This window comes from Canis lupus, chromosome 27 (assembly GCF_011100685.1).
Source record: "Canis lupus familiaris isolate Mischka breed German Shepherd chromosome 27, alternate assembly UU_Cfam_GSD_1.0, whole genome shotgun sequence".
NCBI classification, from domain to species: domain Eukaryota; kingdom Metazoa; phylum Chordata; class Mammalia; order Carnivora; family Canidae; genus Canis; species Canis lupus.
In genome coordinates this window covers 27,431,478-27,452,344 of record NC_049248.1, presented here as the reverse complement: position 1 = coordinate 27,452,344, position 20,867 = coordinate 27,431,478, and the positions used below count along the sequence as shown (strand labels likewise).

At 37.0% G+C, this 20,867-nt stretch overlaps 1 long non-coding RNA gene across 5 annotated transcripts in view; it reads right to left on the bottom strand.

The window, feature by feature from the left end:
* LOC102156632 overlaps window positions 1-20,867 on the bottom strand; it is a 98,809-nt gene that overhangs the window by 43,525 nt on the left and 34,417 nt on the right. For all 5 annotated transcript variants that reach the window (XR_005379990.1, XR_005379991.1, XR_005379993.1 and 2 more), the window contains one exon: window positions 3,760-3,877. This is a non-coding gene — a long non-coding RNA (uncharacterized LOC102156632). The remainder of the gene's footprint in view (window positions 1-3,759; window positions 3,878-20,867) is intronic.

Below are 20,867 nucleotides of genomic sequence, written 5' to 3'. Positions count from 1 at the left end.
CTTTTTAAAAAAATTTTAAAATTTCCCATTACAGTAAAATATCCACAAATTTAAACAAAAGGACAAAGTAATGACAGTTCTGTAAATAAAAAAAATAAGAAAGACCATAGCCCAATGTGCAGAGAGAATTTCCACTGAATGAATCACCCATGAGAATGGAATTGAAATGCATATTCTTGGATTACACAACATATACTCCACCCTCTGAATCAGAACTGGACAGAAGGCCTCAAAGAAGGTAACAAAAACTTTCCCCAATCCAGAGGGTGAAAGTGTGTACTACTCAGGAAGATCAGAGCCCATTCAACAAATGCGTAGGAACTGTGGGCCAGGCAAAATCACTGTCATTTTCTGCTTTCCCAACCCATTCAGTACTTCTCCTTCATTGGCAACCTTTTCTTCTTATCTCCATTTAGAAACTAGACTCCTAGACATCATTGCAGGAAGTTGAGTAGCATGTGAAGATAAAGAAACTTTGTATCCTGGGACAATTTAGTCACCTAAGAAAAAGATTGTAAGAAGGGCATAACAAAAATGCATACTGGCATAGCAGGTACTGAAGGTGATATTTTTTATGCACTATATAGGAGGATACCTATAAACTGCATTAAAATCTCTAGCTGTCACAAGAATTTAGATTCCTACTTAGAAAGGAAAGATCCCTACCTAGGATCTGTAGAGTCACAACACATGAATGCTTTTGGGGCATCACATTCAACAGGTATTGAAGACCAACCTTAATGTCAGTAAATGGGCTGCAGTGGGAACTTCTAACATCCATGGGAACAGAGAACTGATTTAGGGCATTTGTCTACTCTGAGAGCAAATCCCAGGGCCTGAAGGGACCTCTTCCCAAGAAAGAGTTGGCAAATAAAATCAAGAAAATAAGTGAAGCCTATAAAAAGTCAACACAAAGTAAATGGAATAGGGTCCTTAAAAGTAAATGTTTTTAACTTACTTATTATAAATATCTCAAAATACATAAAAATAGAGAACAGTGTATTAGTTATTTATTGCTTTATAACAATGTTACCACAAAGTTTGTGGCTTAAATCAACACACATTTGTTAGCTCACACTTTTTATGGGTCAGGAGTTCAGATATGACTTAGGTAAGCCCTCTGCTCTGTATCTCACAAGACCACAATCAAGGTATCATCCAGAGCTGTGCTTTCATCTAAGGCTTACATGGAGAGGATCTATTCTTAGACTCACTCAGGTTTTTGGCAAGATTCCATTCCTTGTGGTTGTAGGACTGAGAACTTCAGCTCTCTTGCTGTATCTTGGACAGAGGTCACTCTTCACTTTTTACAGCTATCTGCTGTGACTGCCATGTCAAGTTCTCCAAAGTGGCTGCTTGCTTCACAAAGCCAGCAAGGAGGAGAAAGGCCCCAGTAAGATGAGAGCTATTATCTTGTCTAATGTAATCACATAATTATGTACATGCAGTCACATGCATCCCTCACCATTGCCATCTTCTGTTGGTTAGAAGTAAGTTATAGTTCCTGTCCACATTCAAAGGGGGGATCACACAAACGCATGAACATTAGGAAGTGGGGATATGGAAAGCCATATAACAAGGCAGTCTGCTACAGTATGTCCTCTGGTCCCTAATGATTCTTTTTCCTGTCATCAGCAAAATAGATCCACTCTTTTCCAGGGACCCCTTGCCCCTAGATGTTGTCTGATTACAGTATCTATTCAGAAGCCATAATCTACAGGTCTTGGTATGGATGAGACTCTTTGGTCCCATGAGATTCTATAATGCCTCTCATGAGATTCTATAATCTGTGGATCTGTAAAACTAAATAGATAAATTTTCTATCCCCTAAAATATTTAATGGTTAGATAGGGATAGGATAGTGGCTATAGACATTCCCATTTCATAAGGTGAAATAGAAGATACAAAGAAGGGATCCCTGGGTGGTGCAGCAGTTTGGCACCTGCCTTTGGCCCAGGGTGCAATCCTGGAGACCCGGGATTGAGTCCCACGTCGGGCTCCTGGTGAATGGAGACTGCTTCTCCCTCTGCCTATGTCTCTGCCTCTCTCTCTCTCTCTCTCTCTATGTGACTATCATAAATTTTAAAAAAAGAAAAAAAAAAGATACAAAGAAGTCACTGCTCCATAGCAATTCTGAAATTTAGCCAAGTAAATATTGAGTTTCTTGATTATATTTCAGGGCCTGAAATAATTCTTTTGTGGCTCTTGATTCCTTCCTCTGGGCCTTTGGGTCTGTTTTCAGAATTACCTTTCTTTTTTCATGAAAGGTAGCATGGGTTTACAGCTGAGTAGTTTTGTTAGCCTACTTCTTGTCAGTAGAATTTGGTGTGCCTTGTAGCCTCCTTTCATTTTGCACTCTGTCTCCTTTGTGGGCCTTGCAGAAGCAAGAGGTATTCCTGGGGAACTTCCTGACATGATGGGAATTGTGAGTGGGTACTAGGAGCTGAGCATGGCTCCTGGCCAACAGCCAGTAAAAACTGAAGCCATCAATCCTACAACCATACATTCCTTCCTTCATAAATTTTGATCTAAGAGTAATTATAAAGCCATGTAACCTGAGCATTATGCGAGAGAAAGAAAAACATTTACATAAAATAAAGTTGAAATGTAAACAAGAGTCAAATCCTATGGAGCCTTCATAGAACATCATAAAAAAGAAAGATCATTATCGTAAGTGCAACAGGGAGGTTTTGAAGGAATAAACCATATCAACATACATGTAATAGAAGTCCCAGAAAGAAATATGAGAGAGAAAAATTATTTAAGGAAATGACTGAAAACATCTCAATGCAATACCAAAAACAAATCTAAGCATAAAAGGCATGAAGAACTCAAAGTAGGAAGGATGCAAATGTAGAATGATGTATCTAGATCCACTCCTAGATAAATCACAGTCCAACTGTTAAAAACCAAAGAGTAAAAGGAAATTATGAAAGAAGCAAGGCAAAACAAAACAAAACAAAACAAAACAAAAAAACAAACAAAAGCATCTCATAAAGGTGACTAGAAAGTCTCAATCTAGAATCAATCTCTTCACTCAATAAAGGGGAATGATAGGGAGTCAATAGATTACACAACAAGCAGTGGCAGAGAATAGTGTAGGTGAATGGCCTAAGTTTCAAAGAAGAGCTTTTGTTCAGTCTTGTTTTTGTTTTAGTCTTTGCTTCCTTGGAAAGGGGATGGATTGTTCGGAAGTGAAGACAAGCAGGGAGATCCCTCACCTTTTGGCATTGATGTATGTGGGATGCAGAGGACACATGGAAGAACGTGACCTCAGGGGACAACCTGGTTTAGTCAACAAAGAAATGAAAACATGCAGAGAAAATGTTGAATTTATAGGGGATATTTCAGTTCTCAGATAAAGATAATAAGATGTTACATGTGAAAGACAGAAAAAGGAGAGGTTGTTTGAGAATTATAGGTATTCTAGAAGAGGCATAAGCAGAATAATAGAAAGAAAAAAAGGTTAAATATAGCAATTAATGAAAATGCTCTTGGTTAAGCAAATATTTGAGTGTACAGATGAAAAAGATTCCCGAGTTTCATGTAAAATAATGAACAGTGTTGCAGAGAGGGGAGAAGGAGATAGATGGATTTCCTAGTTAAATTTTAGAACTTTTTTATTTAAAGTAAAATAAAAATGTATCTTCCAAGACTCTAGAAAGAAAAAAAGTTTGTAATACATTTTTGTGATTAAATTATGATTAATGTGAAAGCGATAGAGAGATATTTTCATATTCAAACATTATACATACAGACCTTTTCCTGAGAATATTATTTGGTTGTTCATCCCAGCTGGCCAGGAAATGAATCAAAATCCAGAACAGAAATGTAACAGTATAATTGATATATGGTGATAACCATGTTGATAAGAAACCTAGGGTTATTGAAAAACATATTATAAAACAATACTTTAAATAGAAAATTGATGTTATTTTTTCACAGAAATATTACTAATAAATGTAGTTTAGAGCCATTAGACTTCATAAATGTGAAACCTAACATTACTGAGGACTTCCAGTAATTGACTACAGTTAACTTTATTCATTTTTTTTTATTTATCTATGATAGTCATACAGAGAGAGAGAGAGAGAGAGAGAGAGGCAGAGACACAGGCAGAGGGAGAAGCAGGCTCCATGCACTGGGAGCCCGACGTGGGATTCGATCCCGGGTCTCCAGGATCGCGCCCTGGGCCAAAGGCAGGCGCCAAACCGCTGCGCCACCCAGGGATCCCCAGTTAACTTTATTCAAGAATGTTATTCTTTTTTTTCCTGTCACCAATAACAGGAGCATAGCACAATGCCTTTTACATATTCTTATCACTGTTATCATCTGCTGTCATGATAAATTGATAAATTATATCATTAAAAATAAGCAGGCATATAGCAAAGCAACAGTGCTTTGCTGGATTCAGTTTCCATGTGCACTTGATGCTAGATCTCTACTGGACTAGATTTATAACCAAAAGTATTTTCTGAATCTAAAATGTCCTCGCCATTCAGTATTATAAAGAAAAACTCAATGCAGAAAAATTTTATATAAAAGGAATGGAGGTGATTACAGAAACCAAATAAAACATTGAGTTAAGGATAAATCAAGAAATTACATTTCTTGAGTAGTTACTGTATGCTGGACACCATCCTCCCACTGTCCTAGGTTCTTTGCCTGTGTTATTTCATTCCATCCACAGAACAACACTATAAGGATTATGTCCTCATTTGATAGATGAGGAAACGAATAAAGTCATATAGCTAGTAAGTGGTGGACACCAAGCTCAAACCCAGAGTCTGATTCCAGAGACTATCTCCCTTCATTATCAGATATACTCTTTCTAAACAAAATTGGATGCCTTGATAATTAGAAAAAAGTAGGATCAAATATATATATGTGTGTAAAACTCAAATGCAACCACAGGCATAATTTAAAATAGTACTTTTACTTTGCATGTCATGCCAAAAGATTAGAGGAAATTAATCCTTTTATGTAATAAAGGAAATAAAGAAAACTGTGCAAATGAGCTAAACTCCCTATTAAAGAATAACTATGTTAACAAGTATTCTGTTGTTTCTGCTTTCATTTTTCAATTCAGATCCTCCTCTTTAGTGGTAGAGCAGCACCAAAAACATGGCCAGAGCCTGGATGTATGTGCTGAACCATAATCTCTACAGAGGCACAGGGATTTGTTCCCTCCTGGACAAGATGGGAGTCAGAGAACCAACATAGGAATAAGGATCAGAGTCGTCTGTACTCAAGAAAGATCCGTGGATCACCAAATACGTGTTCCTCGAAACACCTGCTAAATCTCCCAGACCTCTGCCAAGCTGTCCCTATCCTTGAGACTGGGAATTATAATCCATGAGTCACAAGAGTACTGGGGTAGAGAGCTTGCTGCTGGTGACTCAGCTGAGGACTGTCAGTCTATTAGCTGGTACATCAATTGTTCACCAGAGCACAGATTGCTTTGCCTTTTTCCATGTGTCTGTTGGTCACTGTTTAATAGACCCCAATGTCTTGGTGTGAACCCTGAGATATATCAAACCATAAATATTAAAGACATACATAGGAGGATTGAAAACTCAAAAGGAGGATAATAGCAAGAATACCTAGGCTAGGAAGCCTCTCATGAAATAGAATTGCTGGATGAGACAGATCATAATAACAAAAATAATGGGGACAATAATACACACACTTAAGGAGATCCTACTCCTGAATGGAATTGCTGATTTTCATATTAAAGATTTTAATGAGGGGCGCCTGGGTCACTCAGTCGGTTAAGCGACTGACTCTTGATTTCACCTCTGGTCATGATCTTGGGGTCATGAATAGAGGCCCAGATCAGGATCTGTGCTGAGCATGGTGCCTGCTTAATATTCTCTCTATCTGTCTCTCTCTGCCCCTCCCCACGCTATGTGCATGCATGTGCTCCCTCAAAAAAAGTTTCTTTAATGGATAAACCAAAAATGGGATGATCACAGAGCGAATACATAGGATAGAATCTGGTAGTCAATCATGCAAATAGTAAAATCTCCAGAAAGATAAAAGGAACAGAAATGGGGAAGCAATAATAAAAGAAACAGAGAAAACTACCTTGATTTTGAGCTCTTCCAATCAGTACACTGACATCTTTATGCGAATCAGAATATCATGATTTGATACATATCTAATATGAGAGAGTATGAGTTTCAGGAGTAAGGTAATGATTAGTGAAAGTAAAAAACACAACATGACTCCTAAATTAATAATGGGAAAATACAAATGAATAATAAATTTTTAACAATAAGAGGACAAGAAGGAACACTTAAGTGATAAAAGAACTTAATAAAGTCATAAAATAAAAGAGTGGGCATATACTAAGCATTCTAGTTTTCTGATTTACTCTACCGAAAGCCAGAAATTGGGGCACCTAGGTGTCTCGGTTGGTTAAAAGTCCAGCTCTTGGTTTTGGCTCAGGTCTCTATCTCAGAGTCGTAAGATCAAGCTTCATATTAGGCTCCGTGCTCAGTGAGGAGTCTGCTTGAGATTCTCTCTCTCTTTCCTTCTCCCCCTCCCACTCATGCTCAGTATCTCTCTCTCAAATAAATAAACAAATCTTAAAAAAAAAGAAATCCAGAAATAGTCCAAATATAATGAAACAAAAGCTAGTTTTATATTGTTTATATTACTCTTAAATCTAAGTGATCTAGGAGAACTGAAAACTGCTAAATAAAGCAATCATGTGAAATGCAAACAAAGAGGAGCAGTTTTGGCTGCTGGTTTTTCAAAACTTGGTGCTTTAAAGAGGGTAAAGAGAGATATAAGTAATTATAAAGGGCAAAATTGATGAAGACAATTTGCCAGATATAAATCCAAATATACCCAAACCAAGAAATAGTAGAAATTCATGGAGAACTTAATGTAAAAATTCATTCATATGAGACTTTTTTTTAAATACAGCTTTTTCTGACATGAATGATCAGACAATACTTTATAATATGATAAACAAAATTGTGTGTGTGATATTGAATTAAGTTTAAAAATTATCCTTTTAGTTAATTTTTTTTTCAGCTCTCTGTTGGAAGCTAAAACACATGCTCCTGAATAGGATCTAGAGCAAATGATAAGTCAAAACTAAAGTTAAAAACCAACTAAAAGCAATGGAAGATGAAAATCCATTACAAAACAGATGGAATAAAGCTAAAAATTTACTGAGAAGAGAATGTACAGCATTGAATGTCTTTAGGAGAGTAGCAATAATGGTACTTAAAAAAAGAGCAATCTTTAAAAAGAAGAAAACGGTGGGAGGAAGTTAGTAAAGTTAAAGGTGAAATTAGAGTGAAAAACAAAACAAAAATAGTAGAAAGCACATCTGTACAATTTCTAAGGCAACTTCTTTTTTTTGTTTTTTTGTTTTTTTAAAGATTTTATTTATTTATTCATGAGAAACACACACACACACAAAGAGAGAGAGAGAAGCAGAGAGAAGCAGGCTCCACACAGGGAGCCCAATGTGGGGCTCGATCCTGAGACTCTAGGATCATGCCCTGGGCCAAAGGCAGGTTCTCAACCGCTGAGCCACCCAGGGATCCCTAAAACAGCTTATTTGGAAGAATGAAACAGATAAAGAATAAAAATGAAAATAGATGAAACCCTTAGAAAACCAATTAAGACCAAAAAAAAAAAAAAAGATACAATTGAAATTGGATGAGAAAGGAGACATAAAAAGAAAGAAAAAAAAGAGAGAAAGTACAATTTCCTTTAGAAAGCTAGCCAAATTGACAATGACAGAGCTCTCTTTTTAAAAAAAAGTAACTGAAGACAACATAACATGCCCAAAATACTTAGATTATGTTCCTAAGCATGGTCTGTCCACAGTCCCTTTCTAGGGAAATGGAGGCTCCAATTCTCAGGTCTGGGCTGCAGGACCCGGAGCCAAAGAGAAACTACAGACAGCCGCAAGGTGAGACCGTAGCAAGAAGCAAAGCATCAGTTTCAAAATGGTCGAGCACCAGAGCAAGAATGGAATCCACAGTGAGGAGTTCAGACAAGATGAATTAGGTTTAGGAGAGCAGAGTGGAGGTGTGCATTTTCCTGAGGCCTAGCATACAGAGGAAGGGAGCCCTTCACCATGTGCCTATGGCTCAGCATTTCAGTGCTGCGGAGGCTGAGCTATCTTAGTTTCCTCAAGGGCTCCCAGCAGATGAAGGGTTTTCTCTGGTTCATCTGGGGACATCTTTAATAACTCTTGAAAGCTTCAAACACTAGGAGGTAAATTTCTCTAATGATTCTCCAAACTTCTCCCTTCCCTCTAGACTATTTGCAGGATCTGACCATAGCATCACTGGTCCAATGTGACATCCTACTGTGCTCTGTACCTCTGGGTAATCGCTGAGTCACAGCAGGAAATGGGGGGTCACGCTGCATCAGAAATATGATGGAATTTCAAATTTTCCAGCTCTATTAAGACTGTTCTTTAAGTCCCTGGCAAAGAAATAGGACAACAAAGCGGAATAAGGCTTTGAAAAGGAGACACATACTGTCATCATTTGCATCTGATATAACTGTATATACTATTGAAATCTCAGGGGTATTAACTGAAAGGGTATTTTTTTAGTGACAAAGTGTATATGACCAGATATAAAATCTAAGTGCAGGACAATGAAGATTTTTTAAAAGATTTTATTTATTTATTTATTTGACAGAGAGAGAGAAAGAGCAGAAGCAGGGGGAGCAGCAGACAGAGGGAGAGGGAGAAGCAGACTCCACGCTGAGCAAGGAGCCCGATGTGAGGCTCAATCTCAAAACCCTGGGATCATGACCTGAGCCAAAGGCAGACACTTAACCCATTGAGCCACCGCAGTGCACCTGAGAATGAAGTTTTTTTTAAAAAAAAAAAAAAAAAAACAAGGAAAACAGAAGATAAATGGACTCAAAGAACTAAGTGCTATTCCATAGAAGCCAAATTTTAGAAAACTTTGAAAAGAAATGATTAAGAAGGTTAGAAGTTGAAGAACACCCTGAGCTTCTGGGTGATGCCACCCTGAGATGAACTAGCCACAGTTCATCTAAAGCCCCTGGATATGAGAAATCTGATGGCTTCTCAACTCTATGAGACTCTGGCCATTATGCTACTGATGATTTAAATTGATGATGCAAACAGACATCCTTGTCCTCTAAAACCAGAACCAAATGTGTATTTTTACATTACATCGCTCAAAAATGGTCTCATATTGCAGGTCACATGTGTCAACAGTGGATAAGACATGTGCTGGGGTCTACCAACTCCTGGCACTGCAGTGTTGATTCTTTTAACTGAGGAGAAATAATGTGACACCTCCAAAGCAGCATATTTGACAACTGCACTCCATCATCTGGGCCATTCGATCACTTTTCAAAGAGTCTTGGTCAGCAGAATCCACACCATCGTTTCCCCTCATCACAGCAGCTCTTTCTCCTTCGTGGTGTGCTCTGGAAGATGCACTTCCTGCTAGGACTGTTAAATCGTTGGTTTCTTTTTCCATATTCACTATATAGAAGGAATTACTCCCTTCAGACGCCTCTTCAAATTATCTGTGAATGCTTTTAACAGCCCCACGAATTGTAGGCTAAGGCCATCCTAACACAGTTCTAAAAACCTGAAATCCAGAGAAGAAAAGCAGGAATTTTGCCTACAAGATTTATTTTGTTGTAAACCTTCTCTTTCTTAAGTTTAGGAAGGAACGCCTTGCTAAATCGGGTTATAAGAAATACCTCCCTTTATGAATAGCTTTGTTTTGAGACTGTTTAAAACAATACTTTGGATATGAAGTTATAGAGTATTTGATCAAGTTATTTTTGTGTATGTACTCTCAACTATGTGATTTTAAGGTTCTCTTTCAAAGCAGACCTTCAGGAATGGTGCAATGTAAAATCAGGTTTCGAGAACTCTAAACTTTTATAGAGTGAGCTAAAGTGAGAGGTCCCTTTTCAGGGGATCCACACTGAAAGTGTTTGACCAAAATATAAAAGGATGAATATGGGGGAAAGTTCTATTATAAATCATTTCTTATGATATAATTTTTATTTAATTTTATTTTTAAGTATACAGATGTCATGCTTAAATATATAAAACATTTACATAAGTCATAAGTCAAAACTTCATATTACATTATCCCTTTTTCTATTCTCTCCCCATTTTTACCTTAGAGGTAATGATTATCTGCTTTCATTCATGGCTTATAGACCTTTCCTTTTCATAAAAATAAGCATTACAAGTATATGAATATATGTGTATTATATTCCCCTTTCATATGTAAACCGTAGTGTGATGTATCTACTGTTTTGCTCCTTGACTTTTTTTTCTGTTAAAAAATCCTGAAAACTATTTCATATCAGTTCACAGAGATCCTCATCCTGTTTCAAATGGCCACACGGCATTATTGTGTGATATACCATGGTGCGGTCAACCAATTTTCTACACATGGTCATGTACATTGTTTTCAATATTTTGCTATTAGAAATATGCCTTCTACCTATGTTATTTTGTATTTTGAAAGGTGTTTCTTGAGGGAAAATTCCTAAAAGTAGGATTACTAAGTCATTTGATATTTTGGGAGGTGTTTCTTAAGGGTAAATTCCTAAAAGTTGGTTTATTAAATAAACACATATTTAATTTTGTAGGACATTACACAATATAACTGCACACTAGGAAGTGTTCTTGTACAACAAAGGAACATACAAACAAAAAGAAAACTAAACCTCATCAACTCTAGACATATCTAGCACTTTACAGGAACTATACAGAACAGAGGAATATTTTAATGACATCTCACTGTCAATTAAGGAAAATCCAAATGTAATCAGAAAAATCCAAAATGCAGACAACTCTATTAAGCAAATAACATGGCTTCCCTAACAAATAAACTTCAGGGAAAGCAAGGTGGGTGCTCATAGGGAACCTGTAGAATGCAACAGACTTAGAAGACATACCAACTAAATCCAACGTGTAGCCCTTATTTTAAGGATCCTGAGTCAAATACACTGACTGATATCATATATATGCACATTTATGTATAAATATAAATATATATTTAATGTTTAGTATATATAGTATATTTATATTTCATATATATAAAATGAAGTTGGGGAAATATAAACTCTGACTAGATACTTGATAGTAGCAAGGAATCACTGTTAATTTTTCTAAATGTGATAGTGTTATTTTAGTTACATTTTTTTTTAAGTTTTTGTTTTTAGGGGTGCCTGGGTGGCTCAGTCAGGTAAGCAGCCAGCTCTTGATTTTGGCTCAGGTCATGATCTCAGGGTAGTGAGACTGAGCCCTGTGTCTGGCTCCATACTCAGCAGGGAGCCTCCTTGGGATTTTCTCCCTCCCCGTACCCCTCCCCCAACTTGTGTAAGTGCTCTTGCTCTCTCTCTTCTCAAATAGATAAATAAATCTTGAAAAAATAAAATAAATAAACGTTCTTATTTTTAGAGCTACGTACTGAAATATTTTTGGATGAAATGATAAAATATCTGAAGGCAATTTCAAAATAATTACAAGGCGTAATGAGAAACTCTTCATAATTATCACAAAGCTGTGCAGGTAGAGACATTGGCTAGTCTTCACTGTGCTTATACCTACCTATCTGCAACTCTTCACTTAGGCAGGTTCTCCCTTATCCACTCTGCAAATTCCTACTTATCCACCTCACAAAATGCTTCCTCTGCAGAATCTTCCCTAGTCTTATCTGACAGGATATAGCAGACACTTCGGGTGCTCAGCTGAGAGCCACTTGAATCTTTTTCTGTTTCTACACACGATGCCCCCAGGGTACTGGGCCACCATTCCCTCAGCTTTTTTGTTGGTTTACTTCTCACATTTCTGTCTCTACACCTGAGACTCTCTTTGAGGGGCTACCTTAGGGCTCCCACTCACTTTATCTTGCACCTAGAGACAGTGGAAAGTATCTGGGAGTTTATACCCACCCTCTTGGGCAGCCTACAGCCAGTCAATCAGTGCCAAGTACAGAGTATGAAAGCCATCAGAGCACATGGTTTCTTGTGACTTTCCTTTTGGTCTGCACAATGAATATTTATTGAGTATCTATGTGCCAAAAGTTAGTATTTATTAACATAGTTATTAACTATGTCCAGTAAATCAACTTCACTGTATCTCTATCCATCACCAGCCTGATTTAATTTACTTTTATCTCACATCTGCATGATTGCAACAAGTTCCTGACTGCTCTTATCCTTCCTGAAGCCTTTTTTCATACAGAAGACAGTAAAGCTTATCATTCCCAGCTTAAAATCTTCAAAAGTGTAATTAGGAAAGCCTAAGCTTTTCTATAAAAGAAGGCTCAAAACTCAGTAGCTTCAGTAACATAAAAGTATTATTTCTCTTTCATGTAACAGCTCCAAAGAGAAAAGTCTAGGTTGGTAGACAGTTTAGTTCCACAGAGCTGAAATTCCTTCCATTTTATTTCTCTTTCATTCTTAGGGCAGGGTCCAACAAACTTTTGGGTCATGTGGTCTCCTGGCTATATTGCAACCGCTGCCATTTTAACACAAAATTAGCTGTATATGGTATGTAAATGAACAGATGTGGCTCTGCCCCATTATAATTTTATTTATAAAAGTCAGTGGACAATCAAATTTTGTCCATGGGCCATAATTTGTCTAGAACTCTGTTCTCATCTGCACATTATAGAATTTTGGTCATGGGCACTGGTTTCCCAACTCATGAGAAGAGAAAGAACATGGAGCAGTTTGCACCTATGTTAATGTTCAAATTAAAAAGTGGCACATATCACTTGGCATTGGCTTTAACAATAACTTAACAATACTTAGCTTCAAGTGATACTGGAGATACAGCCTCTTCCTAGATGGCCCCATGTCCAGCTACAACCATATTACTAAGGAAGAAGAGGAGAAGAAATCTTTGTGGTCATTTAGTATTGTTCTGCCACAAATGACTCCTGGTTTTCTAGGAAAAGTTCCAAAATCCTTGATGATCCAGATCTGCACAGTCTGGTCCCTGCCTTCTTCAGTTCTATTTTGTACCACTCTCTTATACATTCTTTACATTCCAGTCATGTTCTTTTATTTCTTTCAATACACTATGTTGATAGACTGAAAAATCTACAAAGACAGGATCTTTTTTAATGCTGCATTAGCAGTGAGTGCCTAGAATAGTAACTGACTTCATAAGCCCTAAATAACTAGTTGGTAAGTGAATAACTGAGAGTCAGGTCCTGTGCCTGTTATATAAAAAATCAAACAAAGACATGGTTACATGTGTCAATAACACTCATTGGTTCTAAATCTTTCAAGTGGTTCCTAATGTCCTCCTCTTATCCAAGCAGTCATCCAGATCAGTCAACTTCATCTTCTAAAATACTCTTATACATTTACTTCTCTCCTTCTTTGCTGTTTCCATCCTTTCAACAAATTATATTCCTAGATGCCCATTTCTTCCTCATAAACATTACATTATTCCCTCTGCTAGCAAAGTAATCTATCTAGTGTAGGGACCCCGATGTGGGAATTGATCCTGGCACCACGGGATCACGTCCTGAGCCAAAGGCAGGTGCTCTACCTCTGAGCCACCCAGGCATCCTTGTTGGTTCTCTCTTTAAAACACTTTGCTGGATTCCCATTCTCCTCAGCATAAAGGCTACACTTTTTAACCTGACTTGAGAGATTCCTCATAGTGTATTGATTCCCATCCTCTCCAGATATACTGACTTGTTTCTAGTAACTTGATTATGCTGTGATCTCTTGTTTCTGGGACTTTGACTATGCTGTTTCCTCTGCTTGAAATACTTTGGTCATTGCTACCCTCAACCCCCAACTCTTTCTTTTCCAGCTAACTCTTACATAGGCTTTGAGTCTTAGCCAAGATGAGAGCCTCTCTAGGCAATCTTACCTGACCTGCAAGTGCATCAAGATCATTATCAAGAAATTGAAAAGAACCTACAGAATGCAAATAATAATAATAATAATAATAATAATAATAATAATATAGCTGATAAAGGTCCAGAATTTGTTAGGAATCTGTAAAACTTAATGAGAAAAAGACTAGTAACCCAATTTAAAAATGGACAAAATGCTAGCTCTAGTCTCAATGTTTGTGTTCCTCCCACCCAAATTCATATGTTGAAATCCTAACCCCCCAGTGTGATGGCATTAAAAGGTAAAGCTATTGGGAAATACTAGGTCATGAGAGAAGAGCCCCCATGAATGGGATTAGTGCCCTTATATAAGAGGTTCCAGAGAATTTTCTCACCTCTTCCATCATGTGGGGTTACAGCAAAAAGACAGCCTTCTAGAAAGTGGGCTCTCATCAGAGCCTGATTCTTTTGGCATCATGAACTTGAATTTCCTGGCCTCCAGAATCATGAAAATAAATATTGATTGTTTATAAGTTACTGGTTTATGATATTTTTGTTATATCAGCCCAAACAGATTAAGACAGTATTCAAATAGATTTTTTTCCATAGAAGATACCCAAATGGCCAAAAATCACATGAAAAAAATTACTCAACATTATTAGTCATTGGGGAAATGCTAATCAAAACCGTAAAAAGATACTGCTTCACACCCACTGACATGGCCATAATGAAAAAGAAAAAGTATTGGCAAAGTTGTGGAGAAATTGAAATGCTTGTACATTGCCAAAAGGAATATAAAATGTTTTGGCCACTGTGAAAAACAGTTTGGTTGTTCCTTAAAAAATTAAAGATAGAATTACCATATGAGCTAGAAATTCCACCCCTAAAAATGAAAGATAGAATTACTATTTGAACTAGAAAGTCTACCCCAAAGAATTATTTTTGTTTTCGAACAAAACATATGTATACATGTTCATATCATCACTATTTACAATAGCCAAAACTTAGACCAAATGTCCATCAATGGATAAATGGATAAATAAATCATAATATATACATACAATGGGATATTACTCAGCCATAAGAAGGAATAAAGAACTGATAACAAAATGCAACATGGATGAACCTCAGAAATATTGTCCAGAGTTGGGACACCTGGGTGGCTCAGCGGTTAAGCCTCTGCCTTTGGATCAGGGCATGGTTTGATTCCAGGATCCGGGATCGAGTCCTGTATTGGGCTCCCTGTGAGGAGCCTGTTCTCCCTCTGCCCATGCCTCTGCCTCTCTCTCTATGTCTTTCATGAATAAATAAATAAAATATTTTTTAAAAAAGGGAAATATTATGCAGAGTGAAAGAAGCCAAACACAAAAAGTCACATATTATATAATTCCATTTATATAAAATATTCTAAGAGTTCTTCATATTTGGAATTAAAGGATGTAAGGAGCAGAAGAAGTCTTTATGGGACTCACTCAAAGTACATAGGCAGGCCTATCTTCTATATTGAATTGTGCAAGTATTAGTCAGTAGAAATGTTTGTTTCCTGAATAGAGCTATGCAGGCACGTTTAGCAGAGACCATAGTGTTGGCCATATCCATACTGAATAAGGTCCTCCACTCTAGAAGATGGACACTTTTGTCAGGAGTGTCCAGAATATTTGTTAAATATTCTTTAATATTTATTTTAAAAAGTCCTTATTTTTTCCCACAATCATAGGAAATCTATGAAACAGAAAAAGCATTCTTTAACAAGTAAACAGGGACAATAAATACAAAGAAAAATACAATAAAACAAGAAAAAGCAAGTCCATTAAAAAGAAGCATAAAACTCAATATATGTAAAAGTGTTCCTCCATTTTAAATGCGCATAAAAAACCTGAAGATTTTTTTTTAAATTTTGATGCCCAGATTGCACCACAAACAAAAATCTAGGGTGGGCCCAAAGTATTAATATTTTTTATAGATTCCCAGTTGGTTCCATTGTGCATCTAAGATGGATTATCATTAGAAGAACAAGTATCAGAGTGCCTGGGTGGCTCAGCCAGTTAAGCATCTGCCTTTGGTTCAGGTCATAATCTCTGGATTCTGGGATCAAGCCCTGCATGGATCTTCTTGCTCAGCGGAGAGTCTGCTTTTCCCTTTCCCTCTGCCACTCTTCCTCCTTCTGCTCTCTCTCTCTCCTTCTCTCTCTCTCTCTCTCTGTCAAATAAATGAATAATACAGATGATCGAGGTAGGATTCTAAAAAAAGAATGATAGCTCAGAGTGGCATTATTAGCCATGAGAAGCTATATGGATCCTCTCCCTAGCAAAACAACTGTAACAGGTAAAAATTATTTTTAAATAATGATTTAAAGTGCCTGAAAAGTGTCCTAAGGGTATATGGCAAATGGAGAAATATTTATTCTAGAAAATACATTAACTCTTGATAAGAACATGGAGTCATGGCACTTGAGCCACAACATGCCCTTTCCCTGACCCTCAGCTCAGCAGCATAATAGCTCTACTCCAATTGGGTGCAATCAAGAACACAGGGCTTCCTCTCCTCACAGCTCCCTGTATAGAGTGATAGTTTCTCTCCAGGAGAAGCAGACTGCCAGTATTTCTTATTATTCCTGGAGAAGCAGACTGCCAGTATTTCTTATTACTCCTAGTTCTGTATTGCAGAAGCTCTGTAATAGACAGGTGCAGATGAGAGAGGTCTGGGCTCCCTTCTACCCAGACCCAATTTGTTAGACAGAATATTTATCCCAAATGCAATATTAAACTCCAGTCACCCTTGTCCTGATCACTTATAGAGCAGGGGCTGTGTACTGAGACAGCCAAGAAGTCCAAACATTATTACCCGATATATCCCTCTACTTATAGAGTAAGGGTGTTACTCTGAGAGAAGTGAGCCATTGTTCCTATCACGAGCTCCACAGCAAAGATACCATTTGTACCTTTCTTCTTGTACCTTTCTTCCCAGGAGGAAGAGACAGATCATAAAAACAGAAAACTCTGTAGCTCTCCTTAATAGAAATGATGCTATCTGGTACAGAACACAGAAGAGCTCAAACTATTCTATTGAAAAAAAGTGGAGATTTTGGTAAGAGAAATTAAGAAGAGACTTGTAACTCCATGGTATCCACAAGCAAAACAGTAGACAAGCTAGAGTTAAATCAAGAAAATCAGGAAAAAGACAGCTAACAAGAATTATATTGTGGTCAGAGCAAGTCTCAAAGACTGTCCTCAAAGAGTACTCCTACAAAGGGGCCTGAGTTTGGTTGGATCAGAATGAGGAACAATATACGCCATAGGCTGTTGTCAGAAACAATAGGCCTATTTCTTAGCAATTAGTCTGGACCAACAGCCTAGTATGATGTCAATAGAGACAAAACATCAAGAAACCAGGCAGCCCCGGTGACTCAGGGATTTAGCACTGCCCTTGGTCCAGGGTGTGATCCTGGAGACCCAGGATCAAGTCCCATGTCAGGCTCCCTGCAAGGGGCCTGCTCCTCCCTCTGCCCGTGCCTGTGTCTTTCTCTGTCTCTCTCTGTCTCTCTCTCTCTCTGTGTGTCTCTTATGAATAAATAAATAAAACCTTTTAAAAAAATCAAGAAACCTAAAGGTAAGGTTAGGAAAAGATACATTAAATGAAAGCCCACTGAAAACAACTGCTATCTCCTGGGGAGATGGGTCAGAATAAAAGTGCACCTGTCCAGTCTATGCCCTGTAAGGAACAACATCAAAAGCTGCACACTGTTTTGAAAATAAATTGTACAAGCCAAGAAACAACAAAAACAAGGCCAGGGAAGGGTAGAGTTCATAGAAATCAATATATTGTATCTAAATACAATATATTACTAAAATTGTCCAGTTTCTACAAAAAAAAAATTGATACATATACAGAAACAGGATAATGTGTTCCACACACAGAAAAATAAAACAGGCAAGAGAAACTGCTTTTGAGAGCGGCCAGACATGAGCTTTTGTGGATAAATATTTAAAAGAGCTATTGTAAATATGTTCAAAGAACTGAAGGAAAACCTTCTAAAAGAAGTAAAAGAAGATATGGTGACAATGTCTCAACAAATAGAGAATAGGAATAAAGAGAAATTATTTCTTAAAAGAAACAAAAAGGATATTTTGAGTGGGAGAATATAATATTTGAAATGAGAAATTTATTAAACAGGTTCAGCAGTAGATTTGAGTTGGTAGAAGAAAGATCAGTGAATCTAAATGTCTAAGCACAATGAACTCCAAGCATGATCAACACAAAGAGATCTACATTCAAATACATCAGTCAAAATGCTGAAAGACAGAAACAAAAAGAAAACCTGAAAACAGCAAAAGAAAAATGACTCATCACATACAAAGGAATCTCAGTAAGATTAACAGCTAATTTCTCATCAGAAGTAATAGATATCAGAAGGCAATGAGATATATATTCCAAATGCTGAAAGAAAACTAAGAATCTGATACCCAGCAAAACTGTCTTTCAAACACAGATGAAATAAGGATATTCCCAGATAAACAAAAACAGAGATAACTGATTGATGGCTGACTTGACTTAGAAGAAATCCTAAAAGAAGAGTTTTAGGTTGAAAACACATGACATCAGACAGTAATCTCAATCTACACTGGCAAATGTAATTATTTAGGAAATTAGAAGACTCAGTATAGCTGCATGCTTCTTCTTCCTTCTCTTACAGACTTTAAAAAGCAATTGTAGGTTGCCTGGGTGCTCAGTGGTTGAGTGTCTGCCTTCTACTCAGGTCATAATCCCGGGGTCCTGGGATCAAGTCCCACATCGGGCTCCCTGCAGGAAGGCTGCTTCTCCCTCTGTCTATGTCTCTGCCTCTCTCTCTCTGTGTCTCATGAATAAATGAATAAAATCTTTAAATAAATAAATAAAAATAAAAAGCAATTGTATAAAACAGTATGTATGTAATTGAATTGTTAGAGCTATAACATATAGAAATGTAACATATTTGACAATAATAACACAGAAATGATGGTGGAGAGCAAAGCTGTATTACAGTAAGGCCATGACACCAGGTGAAAATATGAACAATTGAAGGGAACCAGAAATAATAAATAATAAGGTTAATATAATAAATTATAAATATGCACTTATACACCTTTCTTCTCTCAGCCTCTTTAAAAGACAATAAATATTATAAAGTGATAATTATAATAATGTGGTGTGGGTTTATAGCATATACAAATGTAATTAGTATGACATTAACAGCCCCCAAATTGGGAAAGGAATAGAGTTATATAGTAGTAACATTTGCATCTCATTGTATGTAAATTATTATAAATTTTAAGAAGATTACGAGAAGTTAAGATTATTGTGAGCCTTTAAACAACTACTAAGAAAATAGCTCAATAAAATACAGTGAAAAAAATCAGTAAAGGAATTAAATATTACACTAGAAATTTTCGCTTACTGCTGAAGAAAGCAGTAAAAGAGTAACAAAGGAACTAAAAATATGTAATACATAGAAAAGAAACTGCAAAATAGCAAACATAAAGAAACCATACTGATATTAACATCAAATGTAAATGAATTGGGCAATCTAATCAAAGGGTAGAATTTGCCAGGCTGAATTAAAAAAAAAAACCCACACAAGATCTAACTATATGCAGTCCACATAAGAATAATCTAGATTCAAAGATGGAAGTAAGTTGAAAATTAAAGGATGGAGAAAGATATTTCACTTAAAAGCAACAATAAGAGAGCTTTAACTGAAGGGAGAAATAGACAATTCATTGGGAATAGCTGAAGACTTTCATATTCATTCAGAAATGGATAGAACAGTGGAAGATCAACAAGCATACAGAAGATTTGAGTAATACTATAAACCATCTATAGTTAGCAGATACCTATAGAATACTCTACCCAAAAACCACAGAATAATTGTGGTGATAGTTGCCTGACTCTGTGAACATATTAAAATCCATCAAATTGCAGACTTTCCATAGATTAGGTTTATGGCATTTGAATCTTATGTCAACAATTTTTTAAAGAACAAGGGGTGTCTGGGTGGCACAGTTGGTCAAGCGTCTGAATCTTGATTCAGGCTGAGGTTGTGATCTCAGGGTTGTGAGATAGAGCCCCACCTCAGGGCTCCCTCTCAGTGCAGAGTCTACTTGGGTTCTCTATCTCTCTCCCCCTCTGCCCCTCCTGCTTGTGCTCATTCTCTCTCTCTAAACTAAATAAATACAACCTTTAAAAACGTTTAAAGAATAATACATCTTCTAAAGAATGACAGAAGATCTCACATTTATGACATAATGAGAGGTTATAAAAGAACAAACAAAACCTCTCAGAAATGGAAAGAAGGATTATATAAAAAAAAAAAAAAAGACCTCAAGGAAGGACCAAGTATCAGAATGGATTCTGTTCGAGGGAAACTATAGAGACAAGAGATTAAGCCCAGTAATTCGCTGAGGATGCAATGCAGAAGTAAAACAAGGAATAAGTGAATGAGGAATTAGAAGACATAAAGCTGATCCAGAATTTCTCACAGCCACCTAATAGTAGCTCCAGAATAAGGGCACAGAAAGATTTGAGGCAAGATAAACTCCTCAGAGAACAATGTATCACACTGTGTTCTACATTAGGAATCATAGGCCCAGTATCCCAAACCCATGAATATGTTGGAACTAAGAAAAAAGGTTTTTTCCCCCCAAAAAACCCCTCAAATATTGAAATTTTAACAAATGTGCAGTCACAGTCCTAACAACATACCATATATCAACTTTATTAATTGCTAAATATGATATTCAAAAAATACTTTTGGAGGTTCACTTGGGTGGCTCAGCGGTTGAGCATCTTCCTTCGGCCCAGGGCATGATCCCGGAGTCCCGGGATCCAGTCCCACATCGGGCTCCCTGAATGGAGCCTGCTTCTCCCTCTGCCTGTGTCTCTGCCTCTGTGTGTGTGTGTGTGTGTGTGTGTCTCTCATGAATAAATAAATAAAATATTTAAAAAAATACTTGTGGAAATCATTTATAGATTGATTTTTTC